Below are 18070 nucleotides of genomic sequence, written 5' to 3'. Positions count from 1 at the left end.
TGTACAGGCAGGACTACCTTGGGCTTGGTACTAAGGCACAGCATGGCTAATAGCAGGCTTGGCTGTGGCCTTCACCCTGGGAAGCTGGAGAGTTTGTGGTTAGGTGGCTAAGGGTGGAGGCTTCGCTGAGGTGAGCACGAACATAGTCGAAAGCAGACTAATGGAGTCCTGAGAATGCATGTACTGGCCAAATAAAACTGAGAAGGCAAGTGCAGTAGCAAGGTTCACCGCTGCAAGTGCACTTGCTAAGGTTCAAGCTGAGAAGGCAAGTGCAGAGGCAAGCACTCCTGTCGCAACTACACTTGCTGAGGCTCAAAAAAGATAGTTGCGGAGGCAAACAGATAGTACATAGTACATGCAGAGGGACACGTGGCACCTTCAGCCTAGTGGCTCAAGGCAGAATATTCCATATGATCCTCTTGGACACATGTCTTCTCTCTATTTGGCCACTTGGTGTTCTCTTGGTGCCAAGGAAAAGCCTATAAATAAGACCCATTTCCCAAGGTTCAACAGGAGGAATTTTGGCAATTTGGGGAGATGCTGCCCATTTTGGCACTACCATTATCTTCTTCTTGAGCCACTTGTTTCACCCTCACCTAGCTACACACTCTCCAACTCCCAGATAGTTGCTACTACTCATTCTTCAGCCCCTTCCGCCATTAGTGGACCATTAGCATAGTTTTGCCTCTCTAATCACCTCTATAACCTTGAACTCCCCTATAAATAGTATATATATATATATATAAGAACTGCTTATCTGCTTGAGGTTCGTCTCTTTTTTTTCTTCCCATTTTGTCCTTTCATTTTGAATAATTTACTAATGGTGACCTATATGTTGCGTGAAGGTTTTTTTTGTAATTACACAAATATTCTTAGTCAATTATACAACAGATTTTTTTCGTAATTACGCAAGCATTCTTGCTCAATTATGAAATATAAATCTTTTAGTTTTAACAAATTACAAATACACCCATAGGTTTGTTTAAAATATGAATCGGTCCTATAATACTAGAAATTACAACTATCGTTTGTTATAAATTTTAATTTAACACAATACTTAAGGGGAAAAAAAAAACTATTCTCCTATGCAATAATAAATACTCAAAATTGTTTATTGTAAAATATTTCTCATATCATTAAAAATCGTTAATTGATTTAATGATTTACTTATTAACAAATGGTTAACCAAAAAATACTTTTCATATTATTAAAAATTGTTAATTTACTTAATGATTTACTTATTAATAAAATTGGTCATTTGTTAAGCTAGTATGATTTATGTATTAATAAAATTAGTCATTTGTATATATGTATTTTCTTCAATTTTCTTATTTGTTCAGTGAATTATCATAGTAATTTTTTTTTTAGATAAGAGAATTATCTTAGTATTTGTTTTATATTTATCTGTTGAGAAAACCTATACACAATAATTTTTTTTAGTTATTTATAAATTCAGAAGGAATACATCATTAGGTGTATAACAAATCAAAAAATAATACATGTAACGCCCTCAAAATAATAACATTAAACCCATCAAATAAGACATGCATTGATATGTAAAAGTTCCACATTCTTCCATTTATCAGAATTCCACTACATAAGTATTACATGTTAACAACAAAAGCAAATGCCCTATGGGCTTACAGCTTTCCAAGTTAACACTTGGTTACAACAAAAGAGTACTAACTGATTTACACATTAAGCCCTTGGCTTGAATTTACATGTAATACATCAAAAAGTAAAACGACAAAAGTATGTCCGCCTCTAGCCTCCCAAGCTATGTCCTTGGAGGTGGCATGCTACCTGTACCTGAAAATGATATTCCCATATAGGGTGAGCCACAGCCCAGTAGAAATACACTAAACCAACCATGAACAATGACTAAAAGATTAGCAATTGATAGATGGCCAACACTGATACATCCACATAAATCACATATTATGTCATACGACTTATGAGTCCAAGTTACTTTTCATTTTCCCTTTTTCAACAGATAGGCATATAAGCTCTATCCACATTCTCAACAGATATGTATAAAAACTATATCCACATTCACAGATAAGCAGATAAGCATATAAGCTATATCTACACTCTCAACAGATATGTATAACAACAATATCCACATTCACAGATAAGCATATAAGCTATATCCACACTTCACAAAGATAAGCATATGAGCTCTATCTTCACTTCTCTAGACAAGCATATGAGCTGTATCTACGGAGTTCATCCCCTATCTTCTCCCAACACTATCCGGTTTAGAGGTACATCCCCCATCTTCCCCTAAACCGCGCAGTACATCCCCCATCTCCTCCTCTACACATAACGTATACAAACACATTGGTTCTATATACAATCACTCAATACATACAGTTAATGTATTCTATCAACCGTCAAATTCCATGACACATTCCATTGATTAGTTTCCGTTTGCCTAATCATCATGCATTGTCTACAACAATCACGACTATCCTCCACCGATAGCCCAAAGCAGTTATCTCTAAACAGAAAATAAATGCACAATAGATATTCAATCAACATTTCATTTCCTCATTTCTCACAATTAATTATCCCAATTAATCAAACAATGTAATTAGGTCATTATCCATAATTAACATTACAACCCTTAGGTCCCATTTTCATCAATGATTCAACATTTATTTCATTTCTCTATGCCAAACATGCATCTAGGTTTATTATGAATAAAACCCCAACTTTTGTAAAATAACACCAAAGCCCCAAACTTTCACCAAATTACTAAACCAACCCCAACATCTCAAAATACTAAAATTTAAAGACAAAATCCATAGAGAGGAGTAGGATATCCCTACCTCGAAGTTTGAGCCAAAAAGGAGATGAAGACTCGAAGATCAACGTGCTCCAAATCCAAACTTTTTCAGATTAAGTCGAAGCTCTCAACGCCCTCTATCTTTTTAACAAAGGCCCTAGGCTAGATTCACACTCTAGGGAGATCAAATCTTAGAGAGAGTGTAAGTTTAGAGAGAGAGAGTCTCGGATCTAGGGTTTGAAAGAAAAAGAAAGTGAAAAACTGATGTTCAAAAACGCTACTGTCCGCTGATATAAAACACGCTCGCTCGAGCAAAGCCTTTGTCGCTCGAGCGACCAGACACAGAAAACTCTCGCTCGAGCCAAGAAGTTCTCGCTCGAGCCGAAGACTCAGATGTGCGCTCGAGCGAAAGAATGCTCGCTCGAGCCAACAACTCAAACCCTCAGGTCTGCAACCAGAAGCACGCTCGAGCGACAAACTTCTCGCTCGAGCGAAGAACAAACCAGACCGCTCGAGCAAAGAAAACTCGCTCGAGCCAAGAAATGCAACTCTCAGGTCCAGAACCAGACGCAATCGCTCGCTCGAGCGAAGCCACTCTGGCTCGACCCACCAGGCACGAACTCAACTCTCGCTCGAGCAACCAACTCCTGGCTCGAGCGAAGGTCCAAAAATCTGGGCAGCAGCACTAGGCTCCCAAACACAACCAACCTGTAACAAACCTGCCCAACACATCCTATAACTCAATATACAAAGTAAAGAGGATGCAAATAAGATAATAAACAACTACCAACATCCACGGACACATGTCCGGATCACTGTACAACAAGGGTAAACCCGGGATCGCTATAATACATATCCTACCACATAATTCTATCATATATCTAATGATTTATTCTATTCAATTTCATAGAACAATATTCCAATTTTTAAAAAATATATATATAAAACTTAAACATACTGTAATAATAGCCCGTGCCTTGCACGGGATGTTTCAAACACCGCTTAGCTGCTTGAGGTTCATCTTTTCTTTCGGATTTTGCCCTTTCATTTTGAATAATTTACTAATGGTGGCCTATATGTTGAGTGAAGGTTTTTTTTTGTAATTACGCAAATATTCTCGGTCAATTATACAACAGGTTTTTTTCGTAATTACGCAAACATTCTTGGTCAATTATGAAACAAGTTTTTTTTGTAATTACGCAAACATTCTTGGTCAATTATAAAACATAAATTTTTTATTTTTTAACGAATTGCAAATACACCCATAAGGTTTGTTTAAAATATGAATCGGTTTTATAATTCTAGAAATTACAACTATCGTTTGTTATAAATTTTAATTTAACACAATATTCAAGGGGGAAAAAAAAAAGAAGCTATTCTCCTATACAACAATAAATTATCAAAATTGTTTATTGAAAAATATTTATCATATCATTAAAAATAGTTAATTGACTTAATGATTTATTTATTAACAAAATGGTTAACCGAAAAATATTTTTCATATCATTAAAAATTATTAATTTACTTAACGATTTACTTATTAATAAAATTGGTCATTTGTTATGTGAGTATAATTTATGTATTAATAAAATTAGTCATTTGTATATATATATATATATATTCTTCTGTTTCTTTATTAGTTCAGTGAATTATCTTAGTAGTTTTTTTTTAAATGAGAGTATTATCTTAGTATTTGTTTTATATTTATCAGTTGAGAAAACCTACACACGATAAAAAAAAATTTATAAATTCTGAAGGAATACATCATTAGGTGTATAACAAATCAAAATATAATAAATATTCTACCACATAATTTTATCATATATCCAATTATTTATTCTATTTAATTTCATAGAACGATATTCTAATTTTTAAAAAATTATCAAAATATAAAACTTAAACATACTGTAATAATAGCCCGTGCCTTGTACGTACCTTTTCAAACTAGTATATATATATATATGGAGAGAGAGAGAGAGAGAGAGAGAGAGAGAGAGAGAGAGAGAGAGAGAGTCTGTGTGTTTGTTATATTAAAATCATCATTTTTTTTTGGCTTTTGAATGTATATTGGTGGGGTGGTTGGAAATTGGTTTTTGTATACAACCCCGTTTTGTAGCTAAAAAATTATGAGGCTCGAATGGTCCGAGTCCAAAACGATGACGTTTTGGTTTTTTTTTTTTCTTTCTTTCTTGTGTTTTTCTGAAGATGAAGAACATGAAAGTGAATAAGAAGAAGAAGAAGAAGAAGAAGAAGAAGAAGAAGAAGAAGAGAGAAGAGGGAGCTGGAGCTAGAGAACACAAAGAGGGAGCTGGACAACAACATCTTCATCAACACATCATCATCATCAACAACAACTTCATCAACATCTTTATCAACAACAACAACATCTTCATCAACATCATCATCATCATCAACAACAACAACATCTTTATCAGCGTCATCATCATCAACACATTATCATCATCAATAAATAAATAAATAAATTCAAATCCAGATCTACTTAGAAAAAAAGAAAAAACAGAGTCTGAAAGAGGAACATCTTCATCAACAACATCTTCATCATCATCAACGATTTTTTTTCCCCCGATCCAGATCTACTTAGAAAAAAAAAAGAAGAAGAGAAAAAAGAGTCTGAAAGAGGAGACTGGCGATACCCACCGGCGCTGCCACCATCATCGTCGATCATCTTTTCTCCTTCTCCTCTGTCGCCTCTTCTCTCTTCCTCTTCTCTTCTCTCCTCTCCTCTTCTCTCTCTCTCTCTCTCTCTCACTCTCTCTCTTCTCTTCTCTTCTCTTCCCTTTGTCTGTGTTCGAAAGAAAGAAAAAAAAAAAAAACACTGCCTTGTTTTGGGCAGTTTGGCCATTCGAGCTTAAAGAATTTCGAGCTGCGAATCATTTTTCTTTTGCATATTTGCTACAAAAAGACATAAAAAGTAGAATGAATAATTAACAACTTATAGTGACTTGTTAATTTTTTGATTAAAAAATTTACTTCCAAACAAGGGTTCAGAGTATCCTACTCTTCACAAGAGTAAATTTTTTTTTTTTTTTTTTTTTGATATTATTCACAAGATTAAATTTGTTTGCTCAGAAAAGTTGCAATTTTTTTTTTTTTAAATTTGAAAAACCAAAATCCGTTTAATTTTTTTTTTTTTTTTAGTACTTTAAAAGCTTATAACCCAAAACTTTTGATATGTGAAGTTTTTGGGTTAGTCAAGCTTATAACCCTAAAATACTGAAGTTTTTTAGTATTCTTTTTAGTATTTTAGGTTTAAACTAGTGCAAATAAATAAAAATAAAAATAAAATCCATCCAAACATAGCCTCATTCAAAAGTTTTGATATGTGAAAAGTAAAAAATCTAGGCGATGCCCAAGTTAGAAGACGGTAATTCAGGTTAAGTAGAAAACTAGTTCAACTCAAAAGAAATCAATTATTACCTAAGATGACAAAAAGTAATTTTTTTTCTGCATTTTCCCTTTTCAAGAATTTACAAATTTCCCTATCTAAAAGAAAAAAGAGTTTAAAAATTTCTTTCATAAATTTATAATTAAAACAAACCTTAAAATTACCCAACAAAATGTTATTAGAAAAAACAAAGTTTTTTAAAATTTGAAATTGATGATCGAATTTAAAAGATGAAACTCTTTTATGAGAAGTACAAACTAGTATCAATTTGCGGGGTTCTCATTAGAAGTTAGACTGAACTCTAAAAGTGGATGAAAATATCTCGTAGTGCTAGTTCCAACCGTCCAAATTTAAGGTTAATAAAAGATGATGTTATTTTTGAATGTGTAACTTAAAATAAAATACAATATTTTAAGGTCATTTTATTTATTTATTTTTTATTTTTCAAAAAACCAAAAAACCAAAAAACAACTATTTTAGCCAAAACCAACCAAGGCCATAATGCTCATACTAGTAAATCAATAGTTCAGTATTTGGCAGGTTTCACATAGAAATTGCAACAATATAAGAAGACAAATTACCTTCTTAGGATGCAATCAATAACAATTCCAGCACACCAAACTAGTTTCCCTTCATTTAATTGTGTCATCTACATTAGCAATTATTTCCATGGTTGTTTTTGTTGTGGAATAAACTACAGATACGAACAATACCAAAGCAAATCAATAAAAAATAAAAAACCAAGACACATAAAAATTACGTGGTCACATCCATTGGATCAACGATTACATGTGGAAGTTGTTAGTAAAAATTATATTTATTCCCAATCGACAAGAATTAAATAACAATTCAAACCCAACAATTAAATAAAATTAACCAGGCAACTGTGTAATTGATTCAAATGCCTCAAAAGAACGAGGACTTCTTTGGAACAATTGACAGTTACAAAGTAAACAAAAGATAATTTCCAGATGAAACTATCAAAGTTGACCAAGTCACAAATTACGAATTACAAAAGAAACTACTCCTAAACTGATAGAAATTACTCCTAGATACAAGCTAAGTCTAAAAACTAGTTTTTTGAATGTAACAACATTGGAAGTGTAATGGGCCCAAGTTCCAAGGGTGATTCTTCCATTGTAGAGAATCACATTTATGTTGCTGAAGATGAAAGATAGATAACAAGTTTGGAAAACCCATCTTTTTGCTTTCGCAACCACTCTCGCCGTCGTTTGGAAAACCAATTCTGAACAAAAGCCTGATGTTCGGTGCTATGTAGCCAAACAAAAGGCATATGTTCGATTGTGGAGTACCAAACATATTCATTCAACAAGTTCAGTGTGTAACTGAACGAAGAGAAATTGACCAACTTGTGAGGCAGAAAGAGAAATCGATAGAGAGAGAGAGAGAGTTTCTGCACAAAAGAGAGAAAAGAGAGTAGGTTTCGAAAGATGAAGATGATGATCACGAAAAAAAAGTTTGTGAATTAGTTGCTCCTTCTCCGTCATTGTCGCCACTGCCAAAACCCTAATCTTTGCCTCCATTGATAGTTTAGTAAACAACAGGTGGCAGCAAGAGGCTCACCAAAGAAGGAAAATAACAAAGGTGGGTTGGTTGTCGGAAGTCGCCGACAGGAGTGGAAGTGGTGGTGAGATTAGGGTTAGGGTTAGACTTGGAAGGATAGAATGAGGACAAAATTGAAATTTGATGTTAGGATAAAATTGTAATAAAATAAAATATAAAAAAACGGAGGATCCAAAGTAAAAGGGTAGAGACATTTAGCTACTTTCCAAATTTAACATAATTATATCGACCTCTTTTTTAGTAAAGCTAAAGCGAACAAAACTTATGTAGATGTTATGTAGACACAATTATAAATAAGGATAAAATAAATATTTCAGAGTAAAAAAAGATGACAATGTTATTTTATCCATACAACTAATAAATTACTAAAGAAAATGCATTAAAGGTTATGCAAATTAAAACCCCAAGAGAGTTAGTGTAATTATATCAAACTTATAGGGCTCAGATATAGTTTCTCCAAATCTAAAAGGGGGTTAGCATAATTTACCCTAAAAATCTATTACAACGTCTAAATAAGGAAGTAGACCAAAAGCAAGGTAAATTCCCAATGAAAAAAGATGATCAGTTTGCCAGAAATTGAAAACCTGAAAATCATAAGATCATTGAAAATGACTCATTTTTTCAGTAAACAAGAGTTGCCTGTTACATATGATACAAAGAAGTGAGATTGGCTATCCAGCTGAGGATGTTCTTGCAAGGACAATCCTCCTTAAACAGAAAAAATTTCAAGATCATGAAATATGAGCTTTGGAAACTCTAAGATTAAGTGCAACTGTTTGACTTTCGCAGAACCTCCTTTAGGACCAAAGCGATTCTCTGTGACATGTGGTGTTCCATAAACCGTTCTTTAACCCTCTCGTACCCTTTCTTTCCCATGGTAAGTCTCCTCTCAACATGTGTGGCCATTTTGACAATATTTTCACGTGTTACCCCTTCTTTCCCGGCTTGATGTAACCATCCGGTTGTTCCATTAACCACGATTTCCATTGTGCCACCAGCTGCTGTACCCTGATATAAAACAATATTTACCAAATTAGTATTTATGCCATTTGAAAAATGAAAATGTTGAGTTGAAGAAACAAATGTGCATGTGCACACACACAGACCAACACATGTATTTTACCCCTTTGAAAGGCTAAAACTGTTTCAGTGTACAATCACAACAATCAGAATGGAAGGGAATAATCTGGAAAATCATATGGCAAACTCATTGATAGTGATTTTGACATGATAGCCAAGTATTTTAATATGAAAAACAAAAAACAATAGTGAACTAATAAAGTCATTTGGTTGCTGGGTGCAAAGGAGCCAATACCAACAAGAGATGTTTAATATCAAAATGTGCAAAATGTCCAGAATTTCATCCCACCACACCTGCACCTTGCAGACAGGGGACAACATATTGATCTCATTTCTTAATTTTGTGGGAAGTGGAAATTGAAAGATGTGCAAATAGTTTATGCTATATATAACATTTTATGTAACGCCCTCAAAATAATAACATTAAACTAACCACATTCCTTTATTTCATTGAGTTTCATTACATAAGTATTACATGTTAACATCAAAACAAAATGCCCTACGGGCTTACAGCTTTCCAAGTTAACACTTGGTTTCAACAAAAGAGTACTAACTCGTTTACACATTAAGCCCTTGGCTTGAAGTTACATGTAATACATCAAAAGTAAAACAACTACACTATGTCCGCCTCTAGCCTCCCAAGCTATGTCCTTGGAGGTGGCATGCTTCCTGTACCTGAAAATGATATTCCCATATAGGGTGAGCCACAGCCCAGTAGAAATACACTAAACCAACCATGGACAATGACTAAAACATTAGCAATTGATAGTTGGTCAACTCTGATACAATCACATAAATTACATATTTATGTCAACGACTTACAAGTCCCAATTACTTTTCATTTTCCCTTTTTCAACAGATAAGCATGCTAGCTCTATCATCATTTCCACAGATATGTATAAAAACTATATCTCACATTCAGATAAGCATAAAGGCTATATCCACATTCTCAACAGATATGTATATCAACAATATCCACAGATAAGCATACAAGCTGTATCCACACTCTACAACAGATATGTATATCAACAATATCCACAGATAAGCATACAAGCTGTATCCACACTTCACAAAGATAAGCATATGAGCTCTATCTTCACTTCTCTAGACAAGCATATGAGCCCTGTCTACGGAGTTCATCCCCTATCTCCTCCCAATACCTATCCGGTTTAGAGGTACATCCCCTATCTTCCCCTAAACCGCGGAGTACATCCCCTATCTCCTCCTCTACACATAACGTATATAAACACATTGGTTCTATATACTATCACACAATACACACAATTAATGTATTCTATCAACCGTCAAGTTCCATGACACATTCCATTGATTAGTTTCCGTTTACCTAATCATCATGCATTGTCTACAACAATCTCGACTATCCTCCACCGATAGCCCAAAGCAATTATTTCTAAAACAGAAAATAAATGCACAAATGGATATTCAATCAACATTTCATTTCCTCATTTCTCACCAATTAATTATCCCAATCAATTAAACAATGTAATTAGGCCATTTTCCATAATTACCATTTCAACCCTTAGGTCCCATTTTCATCAATGATTCAACAATCATTCCATTTTTCTATGCCAAACATGCATCTAGGTTTATTATGAATAAAACCCCAACTTTTGTAAAATTACACAAAAGCCCCAAACTCTCACAAAATTACCAAACCAAGCCCAACATCTCAAAATACCAAAATTTAAAGACAAAACCCATAGATAGGAGTAGGTTATCCCTACCTCAAATTCGGAGTCCCAAAGGAGAAGACGACAAAACCCAACGTGCTCCAAAACCCGAGATTTTCAGATTAAAATGAAGCCCTCGACGATCAACAACTTTTTTGTAAAGGCCAAAGGTGAGTAAATCACTCCTACTAGATCAAAACCTAGAGAGAAGGTAGAGTCTAGAGTGAGAGGCTCAACAATGGTGATTTTAGAAAAGTAAGAGAGAGAAGAGAAAGTGAAAAAGTGATTTGAAAAGTCACAATTTCGGGACTTTAACCCAGGTCTCCGCTCGAGCGTAAAACACCCCGCTCGAGCGGCCACTCACAGACTTCCGCTCGAGCGGCCAACTTCCCGCTCGAGCGCAGAATGCACTCGCCCAGCACTTTTGCAGAACCAGACCTCCGCTCGAGCTCCCAATCCCTACGCTCGAGCGGCATTCAGACAACCCCGCTCGAGCGGCCAATACCACGCTCGAGCGTACAACGCTGCACAGGAAAAATACTGAATGGGTGTAATCTACGCTCGAGCGCCAACACCTACGCTCGAGCGTACAGGCCAAAAATCTGGGCAACTAGTTTTGGTTTCTAAACTCAACCAACCTGAAACAAATCCGCCCAACACATCCTATAACTCAAATACGAAGTAAGAAAGGATGTAAACAAGATAATAAACAACTACCAACATCCACGGACACATGTCCGGATCACTATACAACAAGGGTAAACCCGGGATCGCTATAACCTCCCCCCCTTAAAGAATTTCGTCCCCGAAATTAAGCACAAGTTTTCAAAAACAAGTTTTCCTCCATTTTAAACAATGTTACATTTTAACATTCAACAATTCGACCCATTACCGGTCATCCCATCTCTTTAAATAGAGACATATCACAATATGTAAACAACATATATATTTTCAACATGCACCAACATTATGCACTAACTTTCCAATGTCAACAATATATTCAACATATATAGTGTTACATCCAACTACCATATGAGGCAAGTTCCAAGACATGCTTCCAATAATCAAAACATTCTCAATGTTTTACAACTTAAGACATATATAAAAGCTCTTAAGTTCAACATAATGTAAAATTTAAATACAAGATCACACATCAACAAACAAGTCCGGGTATTTCTCACGGACTTCCAACTCACGTTCCCAAGTGGCTTCCTCCACTCCGTGATGTTTCCACAAGACTTTCACCAAAGGAATGGTCTTGCCACGCAGGACCTGATCCCGCCTATCCAAGACCCGAACCGGTCTCTCCTCATACGAGGCATCCTCATCTACCTCTAAATTAGTCCAATCCAACACATGTGATGGATCTGGCTCATACTTCCGAAGCATACTCACATGAAACACGTCATGCACCCCGGACAACTACGGCGGTAAGGCCAATCGATAAGCAACCTCACCTATCCTCTCAAGGATCTCAAAAGGACCTATAAACCGAGGGGATAACTTCCCACTCTTCCCAAACCTCATCAGGCCTCGTCTAGGTGATATCTTCAGAAAGGCATGATCACCTACCTCAAACGCCAAAGGCCTCCTCCTACGGTCGGCATAACTCTTTTGTCGACTCTGGGCTGTAACAAGCCTCCTACGGATAAGCTCAACTTTCTCCGTCGTCTCCCTAACCAACTCCGGACCCAACAAAGGTGCATCACCCACCTCGGCCCAACACACTGGAGATCTACACGGTCGGCCATACAAGGCCTCAAACGGTGCCATACCGATGCTAGACTGAAAACTGTTGTTGTAGGCAAACTCTACCAATGGCAAGTGCCTCTCCCACGTCCCACTGAAGTCCAGGACACAACCCCGAAGCATATCCTCGAGGATCTGAATAGTACGCTCGGACTGTCCATCAGTCTGAGGATGATAAGCCGTACTAAAGGTCAACTTAGTGCCCAGTGCACTCTGCAAACTCTGCCACAACCTAGCAGTAAAACGAGGATCTCTATCTGAGACGATCGTCACTGGGACCCCGTGCAATCTCACTACATCCCGAATATACAAATCGGCAAGATGATCTACCGAATCTCTCACGCGCATAGGAATAAAGTGCGCCGACTTAGTCAACCGGTCTACAACCACCCAAATAGCATCACTACCCCGCTGAGTCCTCGGAAGACCTACAACGAAGTCCATAGTGACATGCTCCCACTTCCACTCGGCAATAGGCAAGGGTTGCAACAAACCCGCTGGCCTCTGATGCTCGGCCTTCACTTGCTGGCAAGTAAGGCACTTCGATACGAAAACAGCCACATCTCTTTTCATACCCCGCCACCAAAACTGGCGACCCAAATCCTGATACATCTTAGTACCTCCCGTATGCACCGCAAGGCGCGAATGGTGAAACTCTCGGAGTACTTCCTCTCGGCAAGACTCCGGTACAAACAAACGGTCTCGGTATCTCATATTCAGGTCGGGATACACCGTCAAACCCTTCTCAACTTTCCCACTGGAGATCTTCTCTCGGAGGGATTCTACCTCAAGGTCACCTCTCTGTGCCTCTAACACTCTAGTCACAAGTGTAGGCTGCGCAACAACAGAAAACAAGGCCGCAGCCTCGACAGATTCGCCCAGTAGCAAATCAAACTCGCCAAGTGCTCCCAACATCACCCATTCCCGGATGGCTATACAAGCTACATCACTAATGGTTTTCCTACTAAGGGCATCGGCCACAACATTGGCCTTTCCCGGATGATAATGCAACTCAAAATCATAATCCTCGATGAACTCCATCCATCTCCTCTGCCTCAAATTCAAGTCTCTCTGTGTAAATAGATACTTCAAACTCTTATGATCCGAGAATACCTCGAACCTCTCACCATAAAGGTAGTGCCTCCAGACTTTCAAGGCAAAGATCACAGCTGCTAACTCTAAGTCGTGTGTGGGGTAATTCTTCTCGTGTATTTTCAACTGACGTGAGCCATAAGCTACCACTTTTCCCTCTTGCATCAACACACAACCCAAACCCTCTCGTGAAGCATCACAATAAACCGCATAACCCAACCCTCTCTCCGGAATAATCAACACCGGAGCGGTGGTCAATCTAATTTTCAACTCTTGGAACGACTTTTCACAAGTCTCACTCCACACAAACTTGACTCCCTTCCGAGTCAGTCTAGTCAACGGTGACGCTAACCTGGAGAAATCTTTCACAAACCGACGGTAATACCCAGCCAATCCCAGAAAACTGCGGATCTCAAACACACTCTTAGGCTGTGTCCAATCTTGCACTGCCTCAACCTTGGATGTATCAACAGACACCCCTTCCCCGGATACCACGTGGCCTAAGAATTTGACTTCCCTCAGCCAAAACTCACACTTCCCAAACTTGGCATACAGTCTATGGGCTCTAAGTAACTCAAGCACCACTCTCAAGTGTGCCTCGTGCTCCTCCTCAGAAGACGAATAGATAAGGATATCGTCCACGAAAACAACCACAAATCGGTCTAAGAACTCCCGGAAAATCCGGTTCATCAAGTCCATAAAGACTGCCGGTGCATTGGTAAGTCCGAATGGCATCACCAAAAACTCATAATGGCCATACCGCATACGGAATGCCGTCTTAGGAATATCTTCCTCCCTGACCCTCAACTGATGGTAACCCGATCTCAAGTCTATCTTAGAGAAACAACGGGAACCCTTCAACTGGTCAAACAAATCATCTATACGGGGCATAGGATACTTATTCTTAACCGTAGCCCGATTCAACTTCCGGTAGTCTATACACAATCTCAAGGCACCATCTTTCTTTTTAACAAAGAGGGCCGGTGCTCCCCACGGTGAAACACTAGGGCGAACAAAGCCCTTATCTAGCAATTCCTGGAGCTGAACTTTCAACTCAACCAACTCTGCTGGAGCAAAACGGTAAGGTGCCATAGAAATTGGCGCCGTACCAGGCACTAAATCAATAGAGAACTCTATCTCTCGGTGAGGTGGCAAACTAACAAGATCTTCGGGAAAGACATCCGAATACTCACAAACCACCCTCGGTAATACATGCTGGGTCTCACCACTCTCACCACTCTCAAAGCTAGCAAGTAGACTGCTAAGCTCACTTCGCCCTCGCGAATCATACCCCGGTGGCAAAACACTACCAACCCGGTCTCCCAAGAAATGGAACCACTCCCCGCTCAAGGTACACAATGTAACCCTCTGGCGGTAGCAATCAATAACAGCCCGGTATGACGATAACCAGTCCATACCCAAAATAACATCAAAACCCTTCATGGGCATGACAACAAATGGAAAAGGAAGCCTATAGTCGGCGACCTCTATATCACATCCTCTAACACCCTGTTTCAGGATCAACTCACCACCCAAAGGCGATACCACACAAATAGGAGATGCTAACTGTGCTAACTCCAATTCCAAAACAGATGCAAATGCAGCAGATACAAAAGAATGAGATGCACCCGTGTCTATCAACACATTAGCAACTGAGTTGCAAAACAGAAAAGTACCTCTCACTACTGATGGAGCCGGTACTAAATCCTGCGCGGTAACAGCATACACGCGCCCCGTAGGCCCCTGGTCTACCTGCTCACCTCTCGGAGCAAAAGACTGCTGCACAGACTGGGATGACGAAGCCCCCGGATTGGCCCTCGAGGCCTGCACAGACTGAGCTGGCTGAAAACCCTGCGTCTGCCTAGAACCAGACGCTCCCGAAGTGGCACTCAACTGTGGGCAAAACCTCTTCATGTGCCCAGGTTGTCCACACTGATAACAAGTCAAGAGCTGCCCCCTGCCCAAACTCTGACTCTGCGGTCTAGCTGAAGAAGAAGCAGCTTTCTGACCCCCACCCTTCTGCGGGCAAACAGAAACCTTGTGACCCAGCTGGCCACACTTGTAACAAGTGAATTCCCCCTGACTGCCTCTCCCCGAGCCTACACTCGGCACTGGAAAGGTCGATCTAGAGACTGCACCCTGAGACTGCTGAGGGTTATAACCCTTCTGTCTCCTGCCATCGCTCTGACTATCCTGGCTCCTCTTGGAGCCTCTCTGACCCTCATCCTCCTCCTGCATCATAAGCTCCATATGAGCTGCAGCGTCCACTAGGTGTCTATACTCTCGAATATAAGACCCACCAATTCTCAACTTGAGGCCCCGCCTCAACTTCCGCTCAAACTCATAGCAACGGCGTTCCTCAGACGCCACCAGTTCAGGTGCAAACCTAGATAGACTGGTAAAAGTAGCCTCAAACTCGGCCACTGACAAGCCCTGCTGATTAAGCCGGCTAAACTGATCCCTCAGCTTTTCCCTAGCTGCTGCTGATAAAAACCTCTCCTGAAAAGCATTCACAAACGCCTCCCAAGTACCACCAACACGAGCTTTCTCGTACTTCCACCATTGACCCGCATCTCCCTTCAGTTGGAAGGATGCCAAGGTCACTTTCAGTGCTTCGTCCTCGATGCCAAGCATCTCAAACGTCTTCGTTGTCTGTTCGAGCCATTCATCTTCCTTAAGCGGCTCTTTAGGATCCCCGATAAACTCGTCCGGATTACACCGGAAGAACTCCCTTTTCAAGAAGGAAGGCCCTGTCTCAGCTGCCTGATTCCCAGCTCTAAGAATACCCAAAGCTCCTGCTATCTCTCTGGCCAAGGCACCCATAGCCTGCTGACCTACTGGCTCGACCACATTGGCCTGCCCAACTCCCTCCTGCACTGCCGGAATCTCACCCTGTAACGGTACTTCCTGCCTCGCAGGTCTACCACGCCTAGCACCTCTTCCTCGTCCTGACATCCTAATAAAGGCAACACAGAACGTTAGCACATTCATAAATGTGCCGAAACTAAACACTCACGTCCTAATGCATGGACAAGTGTAATTCACTCCACATAAGCACATAAACACATAAGCACTTACGAATTTCATTTCTGGATAATAATAGTCCCGAGGCGTTACTAGAGTTCCGGTTAGAAATAGCATTGATCAAGTGCTTTTCCAACAAGACTCCCAGAAACTCAAGGATCCAATCAATATCCTAGAAATTAAATCTCATACCCACATAGTCACATAAGCATGTTATCAATTAAGCACATAGCATATGATACTACATCTAAGTCTCTATCAAGCGAGACAAACCCATTGTGATCCTAATCACTTCCCACGTACCCAAAGTATTCGAACCCGGTACGCTCTGATACCAAGTTGTAACGCCCTCAAAATAATAACATTAAACTAACCACATTCCTTTATTTCATTGAGTTTCATTACATAAGTATTACATGTTAACATCAAAACAAAATGCCCTACGGGCTTACAGCTTTCCAAGTTAACACTTGGTTTCAACAAAAGAGTACTAACTCGTTTACACATTAAGCCCTTGGCTTGAAGTTACATGTAATACATCAAAAGTAAAACAACTACACTATGTCCGCCTCTAGCCTCCCAAGCTATGTCCTTGGAGGTGGCATGCTTCCTGTACCTGAAAATGATATTCCCATATAGGGTGAGCCACAGCCCAGTAGAAATACACTAAACCAACCATGGACAATGACTAAAACATTAGCAATTGATAGTTGGTCAACTCTGATACAATCACATAAATTACATATTTATGTCAACGACTTACAAGTCCCAATTACTTTTCATTTTCCCTTTTTCAACAGATAAGCATGCTAGCTCTATCATCATTTCCACAGATATGTATAAAAACTATATCTCACATTCAGATAAGCATAAAGGCTATATCCACATTCTCAACAGATATGTATATCAACAATATCCACAGATAAGCATACAAGCTGTATCCACACTCTACAACAGATATGTATATCAACAATATCCACAGATAAGCATACAAGCTGTATCCACACTTCACAAAGATAAGCATATGAGCTCTATCTTCACTTCTCTAGACAAGCATATGAGCTCTGTCTACGGAGTTCATCCCCTATCTCCTCCCAATACCTATCTGGTTTAGAGGTACATCCCCTATGTTCCCCTAAACCGCGGAGTACATCCCCTATCTCCTCCTCTACACATAACGTATATAAACACATTGGTTCTATATACTATCACACAATACACACAATTAATGTATTCTATCAACCGTCAAGTTCCATGACACATTCCATTGATTAGTTTCCGTTTACCTAATCATCATGCATTGTCTACAACAATCTCGACTATCCTCCACCGATAGCCCAAAGCAATTATTTCTAAAACAGAAAATAAATGCACAAATGGATATTCAATCAATATTTCATTTCCTCATTTCTCACCAATTAATTATCCCAATCAATTAAACAATGTAATTAGGCCATTTTCCATAATTACCATTTCAACCCTTAGGTCCCATTTTCATCAATGATTCAACAATCATTCCATTTTTCTATGCCAAACATGCATCTAGGTTTATTATGAATAAAACCCCAACTTTTGTAAAATTACACAAAAGCCCCAAACTCTCACAAAATTACCAAACCAAGCCCAACATCTCAAAATACCAAAATTTAAAGACAA

At 38.9% G+C, this 18070-nt stretch overlaps 1 pseudogene across 1 annotated transcript in view; it reads right to left on the bottom strand.

Annotated features, from left to right (window-relative positions):
- Positions 1-8343: 8343 nt before the first annotated feature.
- The window catches only part of LOC145793256 (uncharacterized), a 50322-nt pseudogene continuing 40595 nt past the window's right edge, over positions 8344-18070 (bottom strand). The window contains exon 5 of the transcript XR_014333842.1: positions 8344-8786. The product of XR_014333842.1 is annotated as an uncharacterized LOC145793256 (transcript). The remainder of the gene's footprint in view (positions 8787-18070) is intronic.

The sequence above is a fragment of the Camellia sinensis genome, chromosome 6 (genome assembly GCF_055761805.1).
Source record: "Camellia sinensis isolate YWXY chromosome 6, ASM5576180v1, whole genome shotgun sequence".
In the NCBI taxonomy this organism is placed as follows: Eukaryota; Viridiplantae; Streptophyta; class Magnoliopsida; order Ericales; family Theaceae; genus Camellia; species Camellia sinensis.
The sequence above is the reverse complement of the archived record's forward strand: the minus strand, read 5'-3'. Positions and strand labels throughout refer to the sequence as shown.